At 47.4% G+C, this 26886-nt stretch overlaps 1 long non-coding RNA gene across 6 annotated transcripts in view; it reads right to left on the bottom strand.

The window, feature by feature from the left end:
• The window catches only part of LOC137522580 (uncharacterized), a 33555-nt gene extending 14066 nt beyond the window's left edge, over positions 1-19489 (bottom strand). For 2 of the 6 annotated variants that reach the window (XR_011022345.1, XR_011022346.1), the window contains exons 1-3: positions 19316-19489; positions 15695-15857; positions 1212-1422 (exon numbers count right to left, since the gene is read on the bottom strand). This is a non-coding gene — a long non-coding RNA (uncharacterized lncRNA). Of the gene's footprint in view, positions 1-1211; positions 1423-15694; positions 15858-19131; positions 19271-19310 lie in introns of those variants that run through there. The other 4 variants (XR_011022348.1, XR_011022347.1, XR_011022344.1 and 1 more) reach the window with 4 other exon arrangements.
• Positions 19490-26886: the final 7397 nt, after the last annotated feature.

Here is a 26886-nt window from a genome sequence, read left to right as displayed (position 1 = left end):
AAACTATAGAGCCGTATGGTGCCTTCCTGCGCTGTACGGCGACTGCAGCCCGCACTTAGTAACAGTTACAAGTTGGACTGATCCTTGCTAAGCTGACAAGAGGGGGGGGATCTAATGGCCTCCTGCTACATAATGGAATATGCTGATCCGCATGAGAAAAGTAAATCTTCCGACGTGACATACAAATATTTATGTTAAAAAGAACTTAACAACAGGAAATTAGCCACAGTGCCCCTTTAAAGGCCCTACTCATTTCCCAACCTACTCAAAACTTAGAGGCACTTAAACCCAGAAAAAAACAAAACAGTTTTACTCACCAGGGGCTTCTACCAGCCCTCTGCAGCCACCGTGCCGTCGTAGTCACTCACAGATCCTCCTGTCTCCCGCCGCCAGCTACTTTTGTTTCACCGACAGGCCTGGCCACGCGTAGGCTTCTTCACATTGCCTGCAATAGCGTCCTAAGCAGGATGGTATTGCAGACCGGAATGCGAAGAAAGACGCATGGCCAGTCCTGCACAGGCGCAGTGAGCCTGTTGGCTAAAAACAAAAGTAGCTGGCGGCAGGGCACAGGAGAATCCGCTAGTGACTGTGGGCACGGGGCAGCTGCAGGGGGCTGGTAGAAGCCGCAGTTGAGTAAAACGCATTTTTTTCCAGGCTTAAAGAGAACCTGTAACAAAAAAAAGTTCCCCTGGGGGGTACTCACCTCGGGAGGGGGTAGCCTCAGGGTCTCAATGAGGCTTCCCCCACTCCTGTAGCTGCAGGCAGTCCAGCACTGCCTCCCCCGAAGAATCCTGGAATCCTCCCTTGACAAGCGCTGATTTATTTACCTCTCCTGGCTCCAGCAAGGGCGCTGTTGCGGCTCTCCGTACGGAGATAGGTAAAAATAGCCGATTTCCGTCGGGTCCGCTCTACTGCGCAGGCGACTTGCGTCTGTGCAGTAGAGCGACCCAACGGAGATCGGCTATTTTCGTCTATCTCCGTGCGGAGAGCCGAGACTGCGCTTATGCTGGAGCCGGGGAGGTGAAGATTTTCGCCGCCGCCGTGGGACCGAGGAGGACGGGTGAAGCCTCAATAGGATCCGGAGGCTTCCCCCACACGAGGTGAGTACCCCCCGGGGAGGTTTTTTCGTTACATCCCTTTAAAGGACAACCTTAAATAGAACCTGAACTGAAAATAAAAAGTCAAAATAACCATGCACAGGTCATACTTACCTCCCATGTAGTCTGCTCATCAATCTCTTTCTCCTCTCCTTTGTCCTGTTTGTCCACTGTGATCGATGGAATTTTCTGTCCTCCATTTTGAAAATGGACATTACTCCATAACCGCTTTCTGGTCAGCACACTGTTAAACGGTTATATCGCCCACTTGAGCCATAGGGAAATGTGCACTTTCAGTTGTAACTCAGTTCAGGTTCCCTTTAACCTTAAAAAAAAAAAAAAGTTAGACCTCTTTTCCATGGACAGTTGATAAGCAGTGATATGCCTCTCAAACTCTCACAACTGCTTGCTGCTGCCTGGTAACTGCTTGCTGCTGCCTGGTAACTGCTTGCTGCTGCCTGGTAACTGCTTGCTGCTGCCTGGTAACTGCTTGCTGCTGCCTGGTAACTGCTTGCTGCTGCCTGGTAACTGCTTGCTGCTGCCTGGTAACTGCTTGCTGCTGCCTGGTAACTGCTTGCTGCTGCCTGGTAACTGCTTGCTGCTGCCTGGTAACTGCTTGCTGCTGCCTGGTAACTGCTTGCTGCTGCCTGGTAACTGCTTGCTGCTGCCTGGTAACTGCTTGCTGCTGCCTGGTAACTGCTTGCTGCTGCCTGGTAACTGCTTGCTGCTGCCTGGTAACTGCTTGCTGCTGCCTGGTAACTGCTTGCTGCTGCCTGGTAACTGCTTGCTGCTGCCTGGTAACTGCTTGCTGCTGCCTGGTAACTGCTTGCTGCTGCCTGGTAACTGCTTGCTGCTGCCTGGTAACTGCTTGCTGCTGCCTGGTAACTGCTTGCTGCTGCCTGGTAACTGCAAAAGAATAAGAAATCAGGAAGGGGGCAAATAGTTTTTCACATCACTGTAGATGGAAGCTGAGCCTTAAGGCTCATACACCGCCGGGCGGATCTTTCAGAAAAAGCCTTATCAGTCCGCCGACAGAATGTACACACGCTGTACTGTCTGCTGAAAACCCGCCCAGCGGGAGGTGACGACGGACCAGTTGTTGCCTTTAGTACGGCGTGTGTACGAGCCTTTAAGACAGATACACACTTTCAATTATGATTGGCCATTCACAGACCAATTTTACCATCTCCGTGTAGTAATGAGAGATTACCTACACAATCTGCTCATGGTATTCGATATCTGTTGAAACTCATACTACACGGAGGTGATAAAATTATTCAGTGATTGGACAATCAAAATCGAAAGGGTTTACCGGGCTTTAGGGAAACATGTATAATTCCTTTCCCTATGCTGGGCATCAGTTGTGCATTGCGATATAGCTGAAAGCCGCTGATTCTGTGTAAACCAGCCCTGCATCTATGGGTTATTAAAGGGACCCTGAACTGTCGTTAAAAATTAAATTGGTACTTACCTCGGGCTTCCTCCAACCCAGCGTAGGCTGCGAGGTCCCCCAGCGTCCTCCTGGCTCCTCTCCCACTCCTGATGGCGGCTCCATTAATGGCGACTTTTGGGCTGAAAGTGGTCCGTATACTTCCAGGAAGTCCACGCGCAACGCCGGCTAGCGTGACAGGCGTGATGATGCGTAGCGGCTGGCGTGATGACGCAGAGTGTGGATTTCCAGGAAGTATACGGACAACTTTCAGGGCTAGTTCACACTGGGCACTCGGAGCACCGCTAGCCCACGATCGGCTCGCGATTTTAACTTAAATCTCGCGATTCTTGCTCGCTTTGAGTTTGTGTTTCCCGTTCAATAGAACGGAAATCACAGAGCAATCGCCTCCAAAACGCGCTTGCGATTGTTCGAAATCGCAACCGCTGCAGTGTGAATGTATCCATAGGGATACATTGTAGCAGCGCTTTGCTGATTGCCGGCGATCAGCAAAGCGCTCAAGAATCGCCCCAATGTCAACCAGCACTCAGCCTGAAAGTCACCATTAACAGAGCTGAAAGCAGGACTTGGAGAGGAGCCAGTAGGACGCCAGGGGACCGCGCGGCCTGCGGTTGGCTGGAGGAAGCCCAGCCACTCATTTTTAACGACTGCTCAGGGTCCCTTTGAATAAAAGCTTCTCACAACGCGCTGCTGCATGTACTTTTTATGCATTGTGGCCCAGTGCATACAAATGTGCAGGAAAATGCACAGCAACTACAAGAGAAAGTGCAGAACAACGGATCAATTAAGATGCGTTATCTGCAGCAGAGCAGTGCTTTTTCAGTGCTGCTAGATTTGGGCGCAGTCGGCGCCTCCATAGTCTATAATAGGAATCACTCCTATTGCAGCGCTCAGTGAGTAACGTCAGCGCCGCCAGAAGACGAGGTTGCTTAACCCATTCAGGTTCCGTCGTTTTCACGTGAGAAATGTTCACTTCCCATTCATTAGCCTATAACTTTATCACTACTTATCACAATGCACTGATCTATATCTTGTTTTTTCCGCCACCAATTAGGCTTTCTTTGGGGGGTACATTTTTTTTTATACTAAAAATTTTATTAGGGTACTTTTGGGAGGGTGGGAGGTAAACAATAGATATATAATGTAAATGTGTGTTAATTCTGGTTTGTTTTTTTTTTTCAGGTGTAGTATTACTTTTTGGCCACAAGATGGCGGCCATGAGTTTGTTTACATGACGTCACTCTAAGCGTAGCACGCGCTTAGGCTCCCTGCACACTGCAAATCCGTTTTCCGATTCCGATTCCGATTCCGTTTCCGATTCCGATTCCGATTCCGTTTCCGATTTTCCTTGAATACATTCAACAGAAAAACGGATCAAAAAACGCAGCATGCAGTTAAGATTAAAAATCTGAATCGGAATCGGATGTAAAAACAGATTAAAAATCTGAATCTGAATCTGATTTGCTTGCAGTGTGCAAGAGGCCTTAGAGTGACTCATCGCAGAGGGAACGGCCAGAAAAGGCGCAGCTTCCGAGAGAAGCTGTCGCTTTTTCAGCGGGGGAGAGGAATCAATGATCGGGCTCCGTAGCCCGATACATTGATTCCTTGGCTACCGAATCCGCGTCCGGGAGTGCGCGTGCACGCGCACGATCGGCCGCGGGGCCGCGCGGCAGCGCGCATGGTTCCTGGACGTAGAAACTACGTCCAGGAACCAAAATAGGTTAAAAACACAATAATTCGGCCTCCAGCAATCGCTTTCATTCCCCCACTTATCATGGCGGCCTGGAGGGGGAATAGTAATTAAAATGGCCCGGACTTGTGCAGAAGCAGGATCAGCCATATACCGGCTGTATTCTGCGTCCAAGTCTACCGGTGCCGATTTCAAATGTACTCATCTGCAGGCAGTGTAACTCTACAGCTCCCATATGTGTTTAGCTTCTGCAAAATTCAGGTTCAGCCTTACAAACCCAGAGCCGACATTCCCATAGGGGAAAGCTGAGGGCCCCTGAGCCCGCTGCCACACCCCCAGGTCTCCCCAACTTTCTTGTGGTCTGCAGAGTTTTCAGCAGCAAAGTGAACTCACCTTTCTGGCCGGCTCGCTCCTCCATCAGTATGTGTGCTCCGGTCTACATTTCCTCTCGCTGCCTTTTCATGGCATGTTATTACATAAGAACATACTGCTGGGTCACGGTGCAGAGGCGCCCCTGCAGAGAGGAAGACAGCAGCGCATGGACTGATGGAGGAGCGTGTCGCCGGACAGGTGAGTTCACTCTGCAGCTGGTTCGGGGGGTAGATTTGCGAGAACCAAAGAGGCCTCTAATGCAGTATGCAGTTTCCTGGGCGGAGGGGGATGGGTCTCATGGGTAATCAGGCAAGAGCGGCGCTGGAGATTTAGGAGCCGCAATAGGCGCCATGTGAAGTACGGCTATAGCAGCGCTCAGTCAGTAATATAAAAGACGAAGCCCAAATTATGATAAAAAAACAGCATATAGAGGCTGCCATATTTATTTCCTTGTAAACAATGCCAGTTGCCTGGCAGCCCTGTTGATCATCTTGTATAGTGTCTGAGTCAAAACATTGGAACAAGCATATGGCTAATTCAGTAAAACCTGAGTCAGCTTATCTGATCTGCTGCATGCTTGTTCAGGGTCTATGGCTTAAAGTATTAAAGACACAGGATCAAGAGGACTGCCAGGCAACTGGGATTGTTTAAAAGGAAATAAATATGGCAGCCTCTAAATCCCTCACTTCAGTTGTCCTTTAATTAGGTTATTTGTGGACATGTTGCCGAGTGATGGCATTTGTGATCACGTAATTGCTCATTTTTATTTTGAGAATATAGCGGTTTAAAGTGAACCTAAAGCGAAAATAAAAAAAAAAGGTTTAACTTCCCTGGGGCTTCAAAAAGCCCCCTGCAGCCACCTTGTGCTCGCACTGTGATTGTGCGATGCTCCAGTCACCCACATGCACCTCTTTCAGGCAGACAACCTAGCGAGTCAGTTGCCCCTGCGCATGCCCGGTGCCGGACACGCACATTCTCGATAGCGCTCCTTTGCCAGGAGCGTTCTCTGTGCATAAGAAGTATAGATTTTCCCGCACTACACATTTGCAGAGAGTTCCCGTCCACAGGGGTGCGATCAGGAGGTGCGTAGACTGGGGCAGTGCATCCAGCTGAAAGAGGGACGCTGTGGGTGACTGGAGCATGGCAGGATCACGGCACGAGCACAGGACAGCTGCAGGGGCTGGCAGAGGCCCCAGGGAAGTGAAACTTTTTTTTTGTTTTTTTTGCCTTAGGTTTCCTTTAGGGCCCTTTTCCACAGGCGGTTGAACGGTGCGCTCAGTAAGCAGTTACCCAGCAGCAATGAGCAGTTACCAGGCAGCTAGTAAGCAGTTGCCAGGCAGCAGCACACAGCAGCATGCAGTTGTGAGAGTTTGACAGCCTTTTCACAGCCTATCAACTGCTCGTAGAAAAGGGCCCTGAACTCTTGCACAGGACCGAAGGAATTCGGAGACAAATGCACCCTGTATGTATGTAGAAAGTTTAGCTTGTCTAATTCCCCCTCATTTGTGTCTAATCACAAGATGTAATCTGATCTCTCCCTTGTCACATAACTGCTATTAGCAGAGATTGCAGATAAGCTCATTTGAAAGCCCTGGATGTTAAAGCCCCATACACATGCTCAACAGTGGTCTTTTATGCAGCACTGCATAAAAAAATGCTTTTGATCGTGTGTATGGGGCTTAACAATACGTCTGCAATGTTCTCCCCAGAAATTTTTTCCAGCCGGGTGGAATGAAAAAGTAGCCGGGTGGGGCGAGATGACAATGCAGGGCCAGTGCTTCTGTGAGCAACTCTGCTTGCAGCATAGGAGGAGGCGAGCCGATGACAGCCGGGCGGTCATAAAAACTAGCCGGGTGGAGCACCCGGCTAAAAGAGCCTGGGGAGAACACTTTGTCTGCCTCCATGAATCAGGAAGTAGAAACAATGCAGATTTATTTTAAGATTTGTATCAGCTGTAACAAAAATGTTTTTATGTTTAAAGGTTAGTATGCTGTTTTGTATCTTTTAGAGCAGAGAGTTCTTCTGAGTTCAGGTCTGCTTATCACCTGATTTGGAGGACATACTGATGTTATTCAGGGGACATGCTACCTGTCATTTAAAGTGACACTTAAAGTGAACCGAGCACCTTTTTTTCACTCAGGACATTTCTATAGCACATGAAAAAGGTATGCCGACTATCTGTTTCATTATTAAAATAAACTTTAATTTTACCTTGTATTTTAAATTCAAAGTTGTTAAATTGGCCTGTTTGAGCAGGCCTGCCGACCGTCCCCATCCGCAGAGAGTTCAGGAACCTCTAATTGTTTTATTGAGCTAATTACCAAGAGGTAAACAATGCCTTTCATCAGCAAAGGGGGTGAATAATTAGGAGTGTGTCTTCAAAGCATGGTGTGTGTCAATGTGTCAAGATAGCATCTCTGACTTCTGTAAATAAGGAATGTGAGAAGGGGAGGGGGGAACATGGCAGCTTCTATGTCAGGAGAGATTCCAGCGAAAGAGTGGTCAGTTCCCTTTAAGGAGAAACTGTGATTAAAAATTGAACTTCATCCCAATCAGTAGCTGATACCCCCTTTCCCATGAGAAATCTTTTACTTTTCACAAGCGGATCATCAGTGGGCTCTGTATGGCTGATATTGTGATGAAACCCCTCCCACAGGAAACTGTGAGGGCCACGGTCCTGGCAGTTTCCTGTCCGTGAACCTCGTTGCATTGTGGTAAATACCTGTTTACAGCTGTTTCCAACTGCCAAAAAAGCAAACAGCAGCTACTCCCAGTGACATCACCTGCCAGCAGTAAAAATGTCACCATGTGATAAATGTCAGAATGTAAATCAGGGAGAGGAAAGATTTTTACAATGGGCAAGCACTGAATGACTGACTGACATTTATACATAATTATTGTAAAAATTAAGCACTTTTTTTATTACATTATTTTCACTGGAGTTCCTCTTTAAGTGAAGAGGTAAACAAATGTATATATCCTCCTACTCCTAAAAAATATGACTTTTAGATATCCCAGTTTTATTTTAACTTAAAAAAAGCAGAATTATTGTTTTGTCTCAGCTTACTGTAACAGCCTGTCTCTGTGTCTCAAGGCGTGTACATACGCACTACCGATGGCAACGACGGGTCCGCCGGACCCTACCGCTCTGCGGATGTTCAGCCGACAGTATCGTTCAGAAACCGCCTCATCAGTCTGCCTGACAGACTGTACACACGCACTACTGTCGCTGGAACGCCCGCCCAGCGGGAGGGTCCAGCGGGCCCGTTGTTACCGGTGCTGGTGCGTGTGTACGCACTTTCAGAGTTCTAGAATACAGTATGTGAACTATTGCCCTTTTTTATATCTATCCTCTCCTGGCAGAGAACTGGGCTTCCTAGAGTAAAGTAGTTTATGGCTGTAATTCCTTATCAGTAGTCTCACTGGGTCCTGACTGGAAAAAGACTGTTAAGGTGCCCATACATCAGGAGATCATGGGCAGATTCGACAAAGAGGCAAATTTAACTTTTATCAAATCTGATTACAGATTAATTTGTTCATTGAAGCTGCCCATATACTGCAGGCCAATTCCCATCTGATTTCAGCATGGACTACTGTAGGGGAGTAGGCAGAAAAAGAGTTGAACTTACCTGGGGCTTCTGACTGTCCCCCGCAGACATCCTGTACCCGCGCAGCCACTCACCGATGCTCCAGTCCCAGCCTCTGGTTCACTTCCAGAATTTACGACTTTAAAGTCGGAAAACCACTGCGCCTGCGCAGTCGCGTCCTTGCTCCCGCCACCGAGAGTGTACTGCACAGACGCAGACAGTACTGGGCCTCCACATTACACTCCCGGTGATGTCAGCAGGAGCGAGGATGCGGCCACGCAGGTGCAAATTCTGGAAGTGAACCGGCGACGGGGACCGGAGCATCGGTGAGTGGCTGTGCAGTTACAGGATGACTGCGGTGAACCATTAGAAGCCCCAGGTAAGTTCAACTTTTTGTCCCCTACCCCCCTACAGTAGTCCTTTTAAGGGAATCGTCTGTGCCCGCCGCTGCCCCCCTAATATATAACTGTGCCCCCCCCCCCGTGTGTGCATTTCTACATTACCTGTCCCGTAGCAGCCTCCACGCGATGTCTGTAACCCCCGGGAGGCTCTCCGCACACGCAACTGGTGCATAAGGTCTGACAGAGGCCACACGGAAGGTTACGGACACCACGCAGAGGCTGCTACAGGACAGGTAACGTATACTACAATATAATAACATAGCCAAGGCGCTTTTCTCCCATATGACTCAAAGCGTTTAGGCTCTCTCAGATTCAGTAATTGGTAGTAGGATGAAGTATTCACACAACAAAAGTTATATTTCTGAAAATACCAAACTGAACAGGTGGGTTTTCAGTCTCAGAATCAGATTTATTTCGCCAAATACAGCAAGCGCTATAGTCGGAATTTTTTCTGGATTTAAACACGTCCAGGGTTATTGATTTATAAAGAGCTAGCATATTCCGTGGTGCTACCTAGGAGATGCTACCTAAGGGCTGGTTCACACTGAGACTTGCAGTGCATTACATTTTAACATAATGCTCCTATACCTACATGACTGGTGGCATAGCCAAAGCTATAATACACCAGGGCACCTTCTTATAGGCTGAGATGTATACTTCTACTGCTTAATGAATTGTATGCACCTGACTTATGAAGTGTTGTGTAGGACTGTATTGCGGCTGATTTATTACACAAATGCAATGTAAAGTAGAGTAGCAACCAATCAGGGATTAATTGTCAAATAAAATAGAAATTCTGACTGATTGCTCAGGACAACTGCAACACTTTTGCATCAGTTTTCCTTGTGCTGGTCTTGACAAATCAGGCCCACTGAGAACTTACACAGTATTGAAACTGTACAGTTTAGATGATAGTTCCTTAAAGCGTACCTGAGACCGGGGGATAGAGAACATTCATACATACCTGGGGCTTCCTACAGCCCTCTTAAACGTGATCGCTCCCTCTGCGCCATCCTACGTCTTCTGGATCCTCTGTAAGGGCTTCCGGAAGTACGGCCAGTTGTGCATGTGCAGTGCAATTGCACGTGCTCCCCCATTGCACTCTCGAGGCTGAGAGTGTTCTGCGACTGCAACTGCATAGTACCGCACAGGCACAGAACGCTCCCAGCTATATGAGCGCGACAGGGGTGTGTGCGCGGCCGAACTTATGGGAGCATTCACGGTAAATCCAGAAGGCGGAGGATGGCACCGCGGGACGGATCAGGCTGAAGGGGGCTGGAGAAGGCCCCAGGTATGTATGAATTTCTTCTATCCCCCATCTCAGGGACCCTTTAAGGCCAATTTGACATACAGGTCTTGATTTACTAAAGCTACCGCGGACAAACAGCCCCAGTTAATATTAGCACGAGGTCCAGTCAGCGTAGGGTGCGTTCTCAACTTATGTGCAATGCTTTTAACTTCTGCACGATGTTCTTGTAGCACAACCGCCATAATCCACTGTAGCAGCCGCACTAGCAGAGTATCGCAGTCGCACTACAAGCACATTGCGTGGCAGTTACAAGCATCTCGCGTAAGTTAAGCGCACACGCTTTGCTGACAGGAGTGCGCATAGCACCTGTGTGCTAATAACCCGCGCTGTTTGTGGGCAGTAGCTTTAGTGAATCAAGGCCATTGTGCAGTGCAGTCATCTTGCAGCAGAAGAGCTCAGGGTGCACCATTTCCCCAGGTATATTACACTGCGGCAAAGTGCACCAACAGGGTAATATGTTTAGTGCTTCCCCCGCGCAGTGATGTACTTCCTGCTGGACAGGAACTACGTCACTGAAATGTCATCGCTCTGCCTATGTGCCGCACCGTTGCTGCAATCGGATCCACACTTACCGCGTCACCATAGACTTGCACTATTGCGTAATCCATGCGGTAAGCACGGATCATGTGGCAATGCACTGCAGAGTTTACGGCAGCCTTGTGTCGATTTAGCTACTTCCGTTGCACTGCAATATATATATTTTTTTTTTCATTCATCATTAACTGTCCCTCGGCGGAGCTCACAATCTAGTCCCTACCATAGACATATGTCTATGTATGTATTGTGTATGTATTGTAGTCTAGGACCAATTTAGGGGGAAGCCAATTAACTTATCTGTATTTTTTGGGATGTGGGAGGAACCCGGAGTGCCCGGAGGAAACCCACACAGACATGGGGAGAACATACAAGCTCTTTGCAGTAGTTGACCTGGCTGGGATTCAAACCGGGGACCCAGCGCTGCAACGCAAGAACGCTCACCACTACGCCACCGTGCTGCCCGTCGCATTGTACTTTCAATAGGGTTTGAACCATTTGTTGGCTACCATGGAGTCATAGGACCATGTATCACATTTATTTGTATTTATTGGAATGATCATTATCATCATTTGTTGATACTCGTTTTGAGTGCTACTTTTCATGTACCTGGCTTTTAAGTGTTTTTATGTGCTTTTGTTTGTATTAATAAAGACCGATTCGTATTCCAATTAGATATTCGTGAGTGGTGCGGTACTTTTTAGGATCATCTTGTCCTTTAGGGTCCGTTTCCACTAGTGCGATGCGATTTCTTTGCGAAAAATGCATAAATGAATTTGCATGCAGAGGCAAATTCATATGCGTTTGCAAATTTTCATGTGAATTCACATGCGTTTTAGTGTATTTTTCTAAGTATGCGATTTTAACCATGTCAGTGCCTGTGTGATTTTACATTGATTTTACATGAAAACGTATGCAAATTCGCCTGGAAAATTCGCATAGCGAAAACGCAATGCGAATTCCTATTAAATACATTACATGCGAATCGCAAGTAGTGTGCGGTGTGCAAATTCTGATGGCTTTGCTGTGCAGATTTTTCCTGCACAGCAAAACGCTCAGTTTTCCTGACAAGCGGAAGCAGGCCCATTTACTTGTATTGGTTATGCAAAAATGCATGCGAATTCGCGCTAGTGGAAACGGGTCCTAAGTCTAAGTTTCCACTAGTGCGGTGCGATTCCATAGTGGAAAACCAGGGCTGTGGAGTCGGTACAGAAATCCACCGACTCCGACTCCTCAGTTTAGGATTCCACCGACTCTGACTCCTCTAATTTGCATATTACAATCTTGTTGATTGAAAGTATGTAACATGAAATTCGTCTCTTAAATGCCAACGCTTAGGAATTTCAAAAGACAACTGAAGTGAGAAGGATATGGAGACTGCCATATTTATTCCCTTTAGTCATAGACTAAAACTAGTCCTTGGTAAGAGTACTTGTAAAAGGTACAGACCGGAACAAAGACCATCTGTCAGGCCCTAGGCAATGTAACTGTGGGTACATGTAAGAGTGATGTGCAGGTACTCTGCAGGGGAATACGGAGATTCTTTCGTATATTACACATTCTTCATGCACAATCTGAACCAGGTTTATGGGTGATAGACAACACCTCTGTGTTCAATGTGCACAACATTCTCAGTGGATTCCCTGCAGCTCTGTGGGGAGTGCATATGCAGAGTATAGTACTACTGTGTAACAAAATAAACCTGAGACAGATGAAATTAAAGTTTTATACATACCTGGGGCTTCCTCCAGCCCCCTTCAGGCTAATCAGTCCCTCGCTGTCCTCCTCCGCCACCTGGATCTTCTGCTATGAGTCCAGGTACTTGAGCCAGTATTGCATAGTGCGCATGCACACACTCCGCCGCCGGGAGCGTACTACACCTGCGCAGCCCTATTGCACAGGTGCAGAACGCTCCTGGCTGTGGAAGTGGCATGCGGCCGGACCGCGCTGACTGGCTGAATTACCAGGACCCATAGCAGAAGATCCAGGTGGTGGAGGTGGACAGCGAGGGACTGATTAGCCTGAATGGGGCTGGAAGAAGCCCCAGGTATGTATAAAACTTTTCTTTTCATCCTTCTCAGGTACCATTTAATTTGTAGTCACCAAACCAAATTTTAATAACATATCAAATTAGTTGATTTCATGAGCAAAGAGAGTGCGCACATTTGCATAAATTAGAATCAACACAGAATTATTTCCATCTCATTGACCATCTCTATTAGGGCTCGTTTCCACTAGTGCGGTGTGAATCGCTGGGATTCCACTGCTGACAAAATCGCATGCGGATGAGATTCCGCGTGCGTTTTTTGCTGCGATTTCGCATAGGCAGGCTATCATCGATTTTAACCATGTCACTGCCTGGCTCAATTTACATTAGTTTTAGTGCGAATTCGCACGTGAAATTGCGGTAAAAAACGCATGTGCGATTTCCCCTATTAAATTGCCTGCGATTCGCCTGCATTCCACACGCAGGCGAATTCTGCAGGCTCTACCGTGCAGAAAAATCCTGCACAGAAAAACGCAGCAAAAAACTGTCAAGTGGAAACAGTCCCATCCACTTGTATTGGTTATGCGAATCCGCATGCAGACAACGCATGCGGATTCGCTCTAGTGGAAACGGGCCCTTAGTGACATGGCTACACATCAGGCTTAATACTTACAGCATAGATGTTAATTAGTATATAAGAGATTCCTGTGTATACATCATCATATATACAGTCACAATCAGATATGTATATCTGACTTTAAAAATACGGGGACTGCTTTATTGAAGCAGCACAAGTAACTAATTTTGATTGGCTTATTTCATTTTTGTGGACTAAGCACAGCTATTACTGTATGTATAAATTATTTATGATGAATATTATCTAAGAAATAGAACATTTTATCATATTTTCTATTTTAATTACAGTTTAAATTCATTAGGAGTCGGAGTCGGTGCATTTTTTCCCCGACTCCAGGCACCCAAAATTACCACGACTCCAACTCCACAGCCCTGTGGAAAACGCAAAAACTAATTTGCATGCGGATGCGAATTCATACGCGTTTGTATGCAAATTTTAACGCAAAAACATGTTAAAATTTGCATCGGTTTGTAAGTATACAATTTTAACCATGTCAGTGCCTGTGTGCTTTTACATTAATTTTATGCGAAAACGTAAGCGAAAACGCATGCGGTTTTCCTATTTATTACATTACAGGCGAATTGCACACTAGCCTTGCGGTGTGCCAATTCTAATGGCTCTGCTGTGCAGATTTTTTTCTGCACAGTCCACCACACAGATTTCCTGACAAATGGAAACAGGCCCATTGACTATTATTGGGTATGCGAATCTGCATGCAGAAAACGCATGCAGATTCTCTCTAGTGGAAACGGGCCCTAAATCGTGCTCAAGGAAGGGGTAGATTTTCCTAGCATCTCTTGCAAAGCACCTCATCATTCCCAGAATCATTACCATGTGGATTGGTTAGTGAGGAGGTTGGGGGGGAAGGGGGTGGGGGGGGGGGGGTAATCCCTCACAGGTCACTATTCCTGCTGGCCTCTAACCATCATGGCTGGGCAGGGCCCTACTTAGCATCTCTATTGGTGCTATGCATTTTTTCTTCCAATTTAAGCAAAAAATAAGGGTGGAAGATTATCAGAAATTATAATAATGGTTGAGGTTAGCAGTGATGTTTTGTCATATAGCAGTCTTGTACTGTAGCCATATACAGTACATTTTTACAAAGTGTCGGTGATGCCATTACATGTACGGTATGCTGCAGCAACTGCACACACGCCATTTCATTCATCCTTTATCAATACTTACTGTGATCTGATATGACCCAAATTAATGTTGCAGAACTTTTAAGAACCCAACAGCTGTTAGGTTCTGAACACTAAATAACTCCTGCTGCCCCCACCAGCAGCTACACTAATCCCTGCAACACTAAACTATAAGTGCAGATACAAAGGTAATGACAATTAAATAGACAGCCCTGAGGATTATTTATATGCCTCTGAGCAAATGTGAAGTACAAACAGGTGTGCTGAGGTGCTTAGTGAGAAGTAGATCTGCCCCGGATGATACAGCAGAAGCTTCACCCTATATTCTATGCACAGCTGCCCTTGCTCCATTTTCTCCAAATGCATGACAGTACCCTAATGCAATCATCAATGTCTAACAAAATTAATGCTGACAATTAGCAGATGGCACCCAGTCCTCTGCGCATTACCAGCAATCCATAATGCAGAGCCAGTCAGTCCATCGTCAAAAAAAAGTTAATGCTGACAATTTGACGATAGCTACCTGTCCCCGCACAATCCCCATTGCATTGATCCATAATGTGCCAGCGTGTGTCCATGACAATAAAAGTTAATGCTGATAATCTGCTGTTAGTATGCAGTCCCGCTCACAGTACCCCTTCACAGTCCCTGTGGCAGCGATTCCTAATGCAGAGCGCAGCAGAAGCGTAATTACCTATATAGCTGGCGCGTCCTCCATCTTCTCTTCAGTCCTCAGCCGGTGCAGTGTAACGCTATCAAACACAGCACCGGCACGCTGCAAGTCCTGTCTTCTCTTTACTTCCCGGTGTAGTGCGCTCTCCCTGCCTATCGGCCGCGATATCGGGTGGGACCAGGAAGTCCAATCGCTATGCATTGCTGGGCTGGCAGCCAATCAGGATTGAGATATCGCGGCCAACAGGCAGGGAGAGCGCACTACACCGAGAAGTAAAGAGAAGACAGGACTTGCAGCGTGCCGGTGCTGTGTTTGATAGCGTTACACTGCACCGGCTGAAGACTGAAGAGAAGATGGAGGACGCGCCGGCTAGATAGGTAATTACGCTTCTGCTGCGCTCTGCATTAGGAATCGCTGCCACGGGGACTGTTCGGGGTACTGTGCGCGGGACTGCATACTAACAGCAGATTATCAGCATTAACTTTTATTGACATGGACATGCGCTGGCATATTATGGATCAATGCAACGGGGATTGTGCGGGGACAGGTAACTTGCGAATTGTCAGCATTCATTTTATTCAAGAAGGACTGGTGCTGGCTCTCATTAGGCTTTGGGGATTGCTGGGAGAATATGCATATGTGGTCACAATGTTTTACCACCGCACTATATATGTATGTGGTCCAAATACTGTACATTCGGACCATAAGACGCACTGACTTTCTCCCCCCACTTTTGAGGGAGAAAAAGTGCGTCTTATAGTCCAAAAAATACGGTATGTGCACCAGATGAAGTATTTAGGTATCCACATACCCACCTGATACCACATCTAAGTAGCCGAGTTTGGTAGTCACGTGCCTTAGAAGTAAGAAGTCATTTGCCCCTTGAGAATGAAGTTCTTCCAGTCATTGCAAAGTAAACAGCAGGCGGAGTGTGCTGGACTTGTTCAGTCATGTGTTTGAGCCTCCCAATATTTCTAGCTGTAATGAGAGGACACAACATAATTATTTCCCATTGGCATATTGAAATCAATGTTACATGCTGGCAGCATTGTCATGGTGCAGTGACTGGACAGGAAGAAAGATGAATGCACTGGCAAGGCAGGTGCATTTTGGGAGCATTGCCATGGTGCAGTGACTGGACAGGAAGAAAGATGAATGCACTGGCAAGGCAGGTGCATTTTGGGAGCATTGCCATGGTGCAGTGACTGGACAGGAGAAGGATGAATGTGCTGGCAGGGCAGGTGCATGGTGCTTGAAAGTGGAAAAATCAAATTCCACCTTCATGAGATTGGATTGGCCCATTTTCAAGCTGAGCTGCATACATTTACAATTGATTCACACTTTGCATAATCCTACATCAACTAGCAATTATTGCACCTCATTGACCATCCCTAGTCTACATTGGGTATCATTCATAAAGCATTTCCGCATGCGGAAATGCTAAAAACAGCTGACTTTACCGACCACTCGGCAAAGTCAGCATTCATAAAGGCTCTTTCCGCATGAAAAAAAGACATACCGAGCAGAGTGATACATCACCGCCTTGTGCGGTGATTAACGGAACAAATGTAGCAAAATGTTAATTCATAAAGAATACCGCCAGCGGTGTCAGGTCGGAAAGTCCCGCTCCCTCTGATGTGGCGATACCAATGCAAGTGAATGGAGACACACAGACCTCCCAGGCAGCTGCAGCAGAGCGGAACACGGAGAAATGTATCAACTCGGCAGCTTCCGTGTCTCCGCCTGCCTACCGCCAGCCTAGTTCGGGGAATCTCCGCACTGCCACCGCACCTACACACTTCTTTTTGAATGCCCACCCAGAAGTCTAAAGTACCGGTTGCGGAGAAGAACGGTGTTTTCCCGCACTACCGACAGCCTCTTTATGAATGATACCCATTGGGTTCTATTCATAAAAAAATTGTGGTGAAAAAACTCGGGAGGGAAAATACCGCATCGGTACTTTAGACTTCTGGGTAATTCATAAAATGCAGAGATTTCCCGCTGTAGGCTTGCGGAAGGCTTGCGGAAACACAGAAGCTGCCTGAGTCCCTCCGTGTGCTGCTCTCTCTGCTGCTGCTTGGGAGGTCTGTCCCATTCACTTGCATGTATTCCGCACGCTTCTCGCTACATACCGCTTCCTCTAATATTTATGAATTGACATTTTGTTCGTTTTTCTAGATAAATCTAGAAAAACATCGCACAAGGCAGAAAGTTATCGCTCTGCTGGGGAATTGTAGCTTTTCATGCGGAAACAGCTTTTATGAATGCCCACTTTGCTAAATGGTCGGGAAAGTCAGCTGTTTTGAGTGGTAAACTGGCGGAAAAGTTTTATGAATAGAGGGCATTGTAGACTATTTCCAGCCATGTGCTTCATTAGAACCCACACCTTAATTTTTAACCTGAATCCATACTTAAGTCGAAACACTGTTCCCCCTCTGTCCCCTGTGCCCCCTTTAACCGCAGTGTCCCCCTCTGTGCCACCTACTGCATGTCGAGGTGCACCCCATGGAGTCGCATATAAGCATGGTGGTCGTGACATGAGATGGATTTTGTCTGACAGGTAACACCATCGCATGTCAAATGTGACATGTGTGGCGTTCACAAACGCTTTCATCTAGCTGCATGTAATTGCAACCAAATGGCACTTGTGTCCAGCAGCCAGGAGGCTGAACTGTGCGACAAACGAGAACTTCAGCCCCCTGTGAAAAACAGGCCTAATACGGCTGCATACACACATCCAATTTCACCAAACTCGCCAGCTTCCATCCCTCTCCCTGTTTCTCATCTTCTTTTGGGCTCTGGTATCCTTTAAACAGGATATCCCCGGCCAGAGGCGTCCCAGCCACCAGGCAGGGACAAACGGTGGCCTGGAGCGCCGGGTGGGGGATGGGCACCGCCGCAGGTGGGGAACGGGGGGTTTGGGGGGGCGGGGGAGTGCCCACCTTCCCCAGCCAGACTGTGCGACCCCTGTGGTGAACTGGCAGCGGCGTCTACTAGACTCCGCACCAGTTCATCCCCGCAGCTCACTGTTACACCCTGCATAGTCTTCTGGCAGGCAGAGCAGGGCTACGGGAAGATGGCGCCCGAAGCCCTGTACTGGAGACTATTTGTCTCCAGTACAGGGCTTCGGACGCCATCTTCTTATAGCCCTGCTCTGCCTATCAGCGCGGAACTTTCGGAGGCTGGCTGCACTGCTGCAGGAAGATCGTTGGGGGAGCTTCGCCCAGGGAGAGGAGTCTTCTACAGGTGAGTAAATGCTTTTCTTTTTACAGGTAATTATACATTTTTAGTGAAATGCTGCCCGCATTAGGATAATTTTCTGATGAATGCTGGCCACATACGATTATTTTCTGGTGAACGCTGGCCACAGACGATTATTTTCTGGTGAACCCTGGCCACAGACGATTATTTTCTGGTGAACGCTGGCCACAGACGATTATTTTCTGGTGAACGCTGGCCACAGACGATTATTTTCTGGTGAACGCTGGCCACAGACGATTATTTTCTGGTGAACGCTGGCCAGACGATTATTTTCTGGTGAACGCTGGTCACAGACGATTATTTTCTGGTGAACGCTGGCCACAGACTATTATTTCCTGGTGAACGCTGGCCACAGACTATTATTTCCTGGTGAACGCTGGCCACAGACGATTATTTCCTGGTGAACGCTGGCCACAGACTATTATTTCCTGGTGAACGCTGGCCACAGACTATTATTTCCTGGTGAACGCTGGCCACAGACTATTATTTCCTGGTGAACGCTGGCCACAGACGATTATTTCCTGGTGAACGCTGGCCACAGACGATTATTTTCTGGTGAACGCTGGCCACATTACGATTATTTTCTGGTGAACGCTGGCCACATTACGATTTTTTTATGGTGGAGGCTGCCCACATTACGATTTTTTTATGGCAAATTATTGCGCGGTTATAATTATTTTATGGTGAATCTTTGCTGCGTTATGATTATTTTATAGTGAAACATTGGGGGGGGGGGGGCGCCACAGGTTTTCCCGCTTGGAGTGACAAAAATGACTAGAGACGCCCCTGTCCCCAGCATATCACTCCTTGCTAAGAAGAATTGCTGATATCTTATGGCTCAGCAGCTATACAAATGGGATCCGAGGGCTGCATTGTGGTACAGAGGAACCAGCATTGATAACTGGGGAACAGGGAAAATAAAAGCCCAGTAGAGATGGAGGTGAGCTCAGAGTTAGATAGCCCTCCTAAAAGCTGAAGTGGACTGTGTTACCAGTGTAAGGATAGTCCAGCAGAATGAGAAGTCTCCAGTAACAGCATAAAAGTATTGTACACCTAGTTGCAGAAACAAATAAAAAGCTGTGCTTCCCATTTACACAGACAGACAAGTATGCTATGCCTAGTATAGAGCATCGATTACAGTATACTGTAGTACGCAATGTTATTGTATACATTACATATAGCAACTCTACGTCACTAGCGTGAGGCATCTACAGCAGCAGCGGCACGGGACACAGACCTCCACGGACACAGCAAGCTCGAGCGATTGGCAACCGGAGGAGGTGGAGGAGTCTCCGCTCTGCACAGCTGAAGAGGAAGAGAGTCCGCTCTCTGGAGGCATCACACTGAGCAGCCAGGATCCAGGAGCCCGTATGTAAGCCGGCAGCAATCTGTGCGGAGCTCCCTCTTGTGGCCGGACTGTAAAATGTCCATTGCACTTGTGTGTGGAGCTCCCCCGTGTGGCCGCTATAGAATGTCTTGATGTAAATAGATGCGGTTAGGAGCCAGTTCTATGGGAGGGCTGTGAGAACCTTTGTGTGTGTATATTGGTGGTCTGGGGAATCACGTAGTTAGGCTCCTGGAAGGGACAAGGCTGCTGTAAATGGATGCAGGTGGCTGCAGACTGGGCTGCAAGTGATCAGGGGCGCTGCTGGACCATTGTTATCTTATGCTGTGAGCACCAAGGTGACTTCGGGACTCCAGGTACTGTGCATCAGCCTCTTTGGGTGCCGGCTTTTCTTGGAACTCTTCCTCTTACTGCTTCTCTGATTGGTCCTAGAGAAACCCCTCTTCCATTAGAGGGCAGGGCTACGGACGAAAACCTTTTATTTAAATTTACAAATGCTCTCCCCCAAATTGACTTTCAAAGCGATTTTGCAGTGTTTCTATACTTAGCATTGAACGCAAACACACTCAAAATGCTGCATGCCCTGTGATTGCGATTAACCCTAATCACAATCGCACTAGTGGGTTCAGCCCTATTTAGATGCATTAGCAACATTTTTGGGAATCACTGGCGATTGTCAGTGATCCCAAAACACTGCCAAAAATGCCATAGCGGGTTCCACCCCTTAGGGTCACTTTATGGCTGGGTTTACACTGGCAGCTGATCACAATTAACACGCTTTAACTGTGTTCTGTTCTGTGTTCTCTCTTCCAGATGCTGTGCATTTGCATGCGCTTTTGTATGGACAAATACATTGCATGCAGCAGTTATAATGCATATATGTAAGCTGAGCCTTAAAGAGAACCTGAACTGAAAATAAAAAGTCATAATAAACATACACTGGTCATACTTACAGTACCTCCCATGAGGTCTACTCATCAATCTCTTTCTCATCTCCTGCATCCTGTTTGTCCACTGTGATCGATGGAATTCTCCTTCCTCCATTTTGAAAATGGCCATTACCCCATAACAGCTTCCTCGTCAGCACACTGTTAAACTGTTATATCGCCCACTTGAGCCATAGGGAAACATGGACATTACCTTGCACATTTAGTTGTAACTGACAGCAGCTGACATATAACTGACAGCAACTGGTATATTTCATTTCTGACTAAATCTTGTCAGAACTGGAAGGGATCACTGTAAGAAGAAAATGGTGAGCTTCTGAGAGGAACTGACGGCGAGGTAAGTATGTAACATTCATTTGCAGCTACATCATGTGTTTATTTTAAATAATTTTACTCAGTTCAGGTTCCCTTTAAGCCAGGTACACACTTTCAATTATGATTGGCCAATAACTGACCAATTTTACCATCTTGGTGTAGTAATGAGAGATTACCTACGCAATCTGTTCATAGAATTCAATATCTGTTGAAACTCATACTACATGGAGGTGATAAATTCGGTCAGTGATTGGCCAATCAAAATTGAAAGTGCTTACCGGGTTTTAGGGAAAGATGGAAAATACCTTCACCTGCGCTGGACATCAGCTGTACATTGCGATATAGCTGAAAGCAGCTGATGCTGTGCAAACCAGGACCCTGAACAGTCATTAAAAATGAAATTGGTACTTAACTGGGGCTTCCACCAGACCAGCGTAGGCTGCGAGGTCCCCCAGTGTACTCCTGGCTCCTCTCCCGGTCCTGATTGCAGCTCCATTAACGGCGACTTTCGGGCTAAAAGTGGTCCGTATACTTCCAGGAAGTCCACACTCCGCGTCATTACGATGGCCAGCATGACAGTCCTATGCATGCGCGGTTTCTAACTCTGAGCTGCGCATGCGCAGGACTGAAACGCCAGCCGGTGTGATGACACGGAGTGTCTACTTCCTGGAAGTATACGGACAACTTTCAGCCCGAAAGTCGCCGTTAACGGAGCCACCAGCGAGACCGGGAGAGGAGCCAGGGGACCTCGCAGCCTATGGTGGGCTGAAGGAAGCCCACCCACCATCATTTTTTAACGACTGCTCAGAGTTCCTTTAAATAAAAGCTTTTCACAAGGCGCTACTGCATGTATTTTTTGTGGCCCAGTACATACAAATGTGCATGAAAATGCACAGCAACTAAGGGTTGCTAACAAGAACGCAGAACAACTGATCAATTAAGATGCATTATCTGCCGGCAGTGTAACTCTACAGCTCCAATATCTGCTTAGCTTCTGCAAAATTCAGGTTCAGCCTCACTAACCCAGAGCCGGCATTTCCATATGGGAAAGCTGAGGGCCCTTGAGCCCGCTGCCACACTATTACACTATTGGTTGCGTTGCAAGCCTCGCTATGAAAGAGGAAATTGCTCCATAGCAAGGCTTGCAACACGTCCATTCGGATGCTTGCACCTCATTGAAACGCTGAGCGAAGAGTGGCATTAGGGGTAATTAACCCTGCCGCATCTAGCCGCTCAGCTGCGGTAATCAGAGCTAATTTGAATCACGAGTAACCACCGTGGTTACTCGTGATTAATCCATGGAGAGAAAGGCTGATGTCTGAGTCAAAACCCTGGAACAAGCATATGGCTAATTCAGTAAAACCTGAGTCAGCTGAGTCAGAGTATCTGATCTGCTGCATGCTTGTTCAGGGTCTATGCCTAATGTATTAAAGACACAGGATAAAGAGGACTGCTAGGCAACTGTTATTGTTTAAAAGGAAATAAATATGGCAGCCTATACCTCTCACTTCAGGTTCTTGGGGGACATCATGCAGCCTAATTAAAGGAAAACTGCAGTAAGAGGGAAATGGAGGCTGCTATATTTATTTATTTATTTATTTCCTTTTAAGCAATACCAGTTGCCTGGCTGTCCTGCTGATCCTCTGCCTCTAATACTTTTAGCCATAGACCCTGAGCAAGCATGCAGCAGATCAGGTATGTCTGACATTATTGTCAGATCTGACAGATTGGCTGCATGCTTGTTTCTGACTTGATTCAGACACTACTGCAGCCAAATAGACCAGCAGGGCTGCCAGGCAACTGGTATTGTTTAAAGGAAATAAATATGGCAGCCTCTAAATCCCTCTCACTTTAGTTGTCCTTTAATTATGACATTTGTGGACATGTTGCCGAGTTATGTCATTTATGATCACGTAATTGCAAATTTTAATTTTGAGAATATAGTTACATAATATAGCGGTTTAAAGTGAACCTAAAGCAAAAATAAAAAAAAGTTTAACTTACCTGGGGCTTCAACCGGCCCCCTGCAGCTGCCTTGTGCCTGCGCTGTGATTGTGCGATGCTCCAGTCACCTGCATGCCCCTCTTTCAGTCAGACAACCTAGCGAGTCAGTTGCCCCTGCGCATGCCCGGTGCCGGCCACTCACATCCTCGATAGCGTTCCGTTGCCGGGAGTGTGCTGTGCATATGAATTATAGATTTTTCCGCACTACACATTTGCAGAGAGCTCATGTCCACGAGGGTGCGATCAGGAGATGCGTAGACCGGGGCTGTGCATCCAGCTAAAATGGGGGGCTGCAGGTGACTGGAGCATGGCAGGATCACAGCACAAGCACAGGACAGCTGCAGGGGCTGGCAGAGGCCCCAGGGAAGTGAAACTGTTCGCTTTTTTTTTTTTTGCCTTAGGTTTCCTTTATGGTCCTTTTCAACTGCTCGTGGAAAAGTGCTCTTAAATGGGCCCTGAACTCTTGCACAGGACAGAAGGAAAACAGAGAGAAATGCACATTGTATGTATTTAGAGAGTTTGCCTGTCTAATTCCCCCTCATTTGTGTATAATCACAAGGTGTAATCTGATCTCTCCCGTGTCACATGACTATGGCAGATAAGCACATTTGAAAGCCCTGGATGTTAACAATATGTTTGCTTCCATGAATCAGGAAATAGAAACAGTGCAGATTTATTTTAAAACTAGTCTACCTAAGCCCGTTTAAAAAACGGGCTCTAGGTAGTGATACCGCCGCCACCGCATGTTAGTGCGCATGCGCGCACCTGCCCGTCTCCCTGACCCGTCCTCCTGTCCCAACGGTTGTCTGCGCTGCGCACATGTGCAGTACAAAAAACCCAGAGACACACAACCATGAGGAGGATGGCAGGGACAGTTAGGAATTATTATAGAGGATAATTTGTATCAGCTGTAAGAATTTTTTTTTTTTTATGTTTAAAGGTTATTATGCTGTTGTGTATCTTTTAGAGCAGAGAGGACGTCTGAGTTCAGGTCCACTTTAATCACCTGATTTGGAGGACATACTGATGTTATTCAGGGGACATGCTACCTGTCATTTAAAGTGAAACTTAAGTGAAAAAGTAAACAATTGTATATATCCTCCTACCCTTAAAAAAAAATGACTTTCATATCCCACAGTTTTATGTTAGGTTTAAAAACTTAAAAAAAGCAATGTCTCTGTCTCAGTCTAGTGCTGAAATATATGAACTATTGACCTTTTTTATATCTATCCTCTCCTGGTAGAGAACTGGGCTTCATAGAGTAAAGTAGTTTATGGCTGTAATTCCTTATCGGTAGTCTCACTGGGTCCTGACTGGAGAAAAACTGTTAGGGCCCGTTTCCACTAGCGCAGAAACTGGGCTGAATTCGTAGAGTTTCCCTGCAGGCAAATTGCGCGGGGAAACTCTGCCATAGGAATCTACGGCGCCGCCGGCCGAATCGCTTACCTTAGCGATTCAGCCGACATTGCCCTCAGTTTCCATGCGGGAGGCTGTGAATCCCATAGCCGTGCATGGCACGGCTTCTGGGATTCGTCAGCATTCCCGCTGACCAGGAAGTGCCACTGCGCGTCTCCCAGCCGCGTGCGGCGGCTGGTGGAAATGGGCCCTCAAGGTGCCCATACATCAGGAGATTATGGGCAGATTCGACAGAGACAAATTTATCTCTAATCGAATCTGATCAGATAAATTTGTCTGTTAATCGAAGATGCCCATATACTGCAGGCCAATTGCCGACCGATTTCAGCATGAAATCATAAGGGAATCGGCTGTGCCCACCGCGTCCGCCCCGCCGCTGCCCCCAATGCATAAATGTGCCCACCCGTGTGTGCATTTATACATTACCTGTCCTGTAGCAGCCTCGGCGAGGTGTCTGTAACCTCCGGGCGGCTCTCTGTACATGCCACTGGCGTATAGAGTCTGACGTTACACACTGTGGCGTGTACTGAGGCCACCAGGAGGTTACGGACACCGTGCGGAGGCTGCTACAGGACAGGTAATGTATAAATGCACACACGGGTTTATACATTAAGGCGGCAGCGGTTTCGCCGCTCGTTCCACAATCGGCCACCGTACACCCAGGCAACCAACTTTTGGCCCGAAATTGGTCCAATCATAGATCGGACCTGCATTTGGCAGCACCTATTTTCAACCAATTCGATAATAATAATCAGATTGGTTGGTCAATCGGCCACCAAAGTCGCTAGATGTATGGGCACCTTTAGTTGTATAGTAGAATATTACCTCTTTCAGGCAGAGAAAGAAGAAAAGCATCACAGCATATTTATGTGTGCGCTATGCACTGTACACACGTCTATCTCATCATGTCACTTTCAGGTTCCCTTTAAAGGGCTTTAAAAGCTGGGGCTTTTACCAGCCCCATGCAGCCATCCTGCGCCCTCAACATTACTCCTGGATCTTCTGGTCCCCCGCCAACAGCTAGTTTAATTTTTTGCCGACTCGGAGTCGGAGGGCTGCGACGCGTATCATTACACGTGTTACCGTGGTAGCAGGCCGCTATAGTGGGTGTCAACACGTATCTTCGTACGTGTTGACACCCGCTATAGCGTCCTGTTACCGCGGTAACGCGTGTAATGATACGCATCGCGGCCAGCCGATTCCTAGTTGGCAAAAACAAAACTAGCTGCTGGTGGGGGACAATAGGATCCAGGAGTGATGTCGAGGCACAGGATGGCTGCAGGGGGGCTGGTAAAAGCCCCAGGTAAGTGAAAGTCATTTTTCCCTAGGGTTTAGGTTCCCTTTAAAGAGAGACTAAAGTGAATGAACTAACATGTGATTACTATAAAGCACCTAACATAGTGCTAAACCACCGCTATCCCGCGGCAAAATGAGGGTTTTTTACCCCCCAAATCCCCTCCGTGGTGCCCAGGGAGCGCTTCCTGAAGAGGCAGAGCTTTCAGCTGCAGCTCTGCCTTTCAGCGCGTTAATCCCAAAGATCGCCGCCTCTCCTCGCTCCTCTCAATCTGACTTCACAGAGAGGGGCAGGGGAGAGGCAGAGATCCGTGCGGCGATTGACGCGCATGGAGGCAGAGCTGCAGCTAATAGCTCTGCCTCCATGAGCAGCAAAATCCACGACCAAGAAAGTCATGGTTTTTACAGGGGAGATTTGGGGGGTAAAAACCCCTCTTTTTGCCGCGGGAAAGCGGTGGTTAAGCACTATGTAAGGTGCTTTATAGTAATCACATGTTAGTTCATTCACTTAAGAGTCTCTTTAAGGAAGATTACAGTTATTGATTAATAGAGCGCCAGACGGAAGGCTGAAGTCGAAAGATGGAGAAAAAAAGAAGACAGAAGAAAGAAGGCAGAAGACAGAAGATGGAAGAGAGAAGGCGGAAGACGTGAGACAGAAGACGGAAGGCATAAGACGGAAGACTGAAGGCGGAAGACGGAAGACAGAAGGCGGAAGGCGGAAGATGCAAGATGGAAGACTAAAGGCGGAAAGCAAAAGACGGAAGGCGGAAGACGAAAGACGCAAGACAGAAGACGCAAGACGGAAGACTGAAGACAGAAGACAGTAGACGCAAGGTGGAAGCCTGAAAGCGGAAGACGCAAGACTGAAGGCGGAAGACGCAAAATGGAAGACTGAAGGCGGAAGACTGAAGGCGGAAGACGGAAGACTGAAGGCAGAAGATGCAAGACGGAAGACAGAAGACACAAGACAGAAGACTGAAGGCGGAAGACGCAAGACGGAAGACTGAAGGTGGAAGACGCAAGACGGAAGACTGAAGGCGGACGACGGAAGACTGAAGGCAGAAGACGCAAGACGGAAGACTGAAGGTGGAAGACGCAAGACGGAAGACGCAAGACGGAAGACTGAAGGCGGAAGACGCAAGACGGAGGACTGAAGGCAGAAGACGCAATACGGAAGACTGAAGGTGGAAGACGGAAGACTGAAGACGGAAGACTGAAGGCGGAAGACGAAAACTGAAGGCGGATGACGCAAGACGGAAGACTGAAGGCGGAAGACGCAAGACGGAAGACTGAAGGCGGAAGACGCAAGACGGAAGACTGAAGGCGGAAGACTGAAGGCGGAAGACGCAAGACGGAAGACTGAAGGCGGAAGACGCAAGACGGAAGACTGAAGGCGGAAGACTGAAGGCGGAAGACGCAAGACAGA

This window comes from Hyperolius riggenbachi, chromosome 6, assembly GCF_040937935.1.
Source record: "Hyperolius riggenbachi isolate aHypRig1 chromosome 6, aHypRig1.pri, whole genome shotgun sequence".
Lineage (NCBI taxonomy): Eukaryota > Metazoa > Chordata > Amphibia > Anura > Hyperoliidae > Hyperolius > Hyperolius riggenbachi.
Note: the sequence above shows the minus strand (reverse complement) of the source record. Positions and strands in the feature narration are given on the sequence as shown.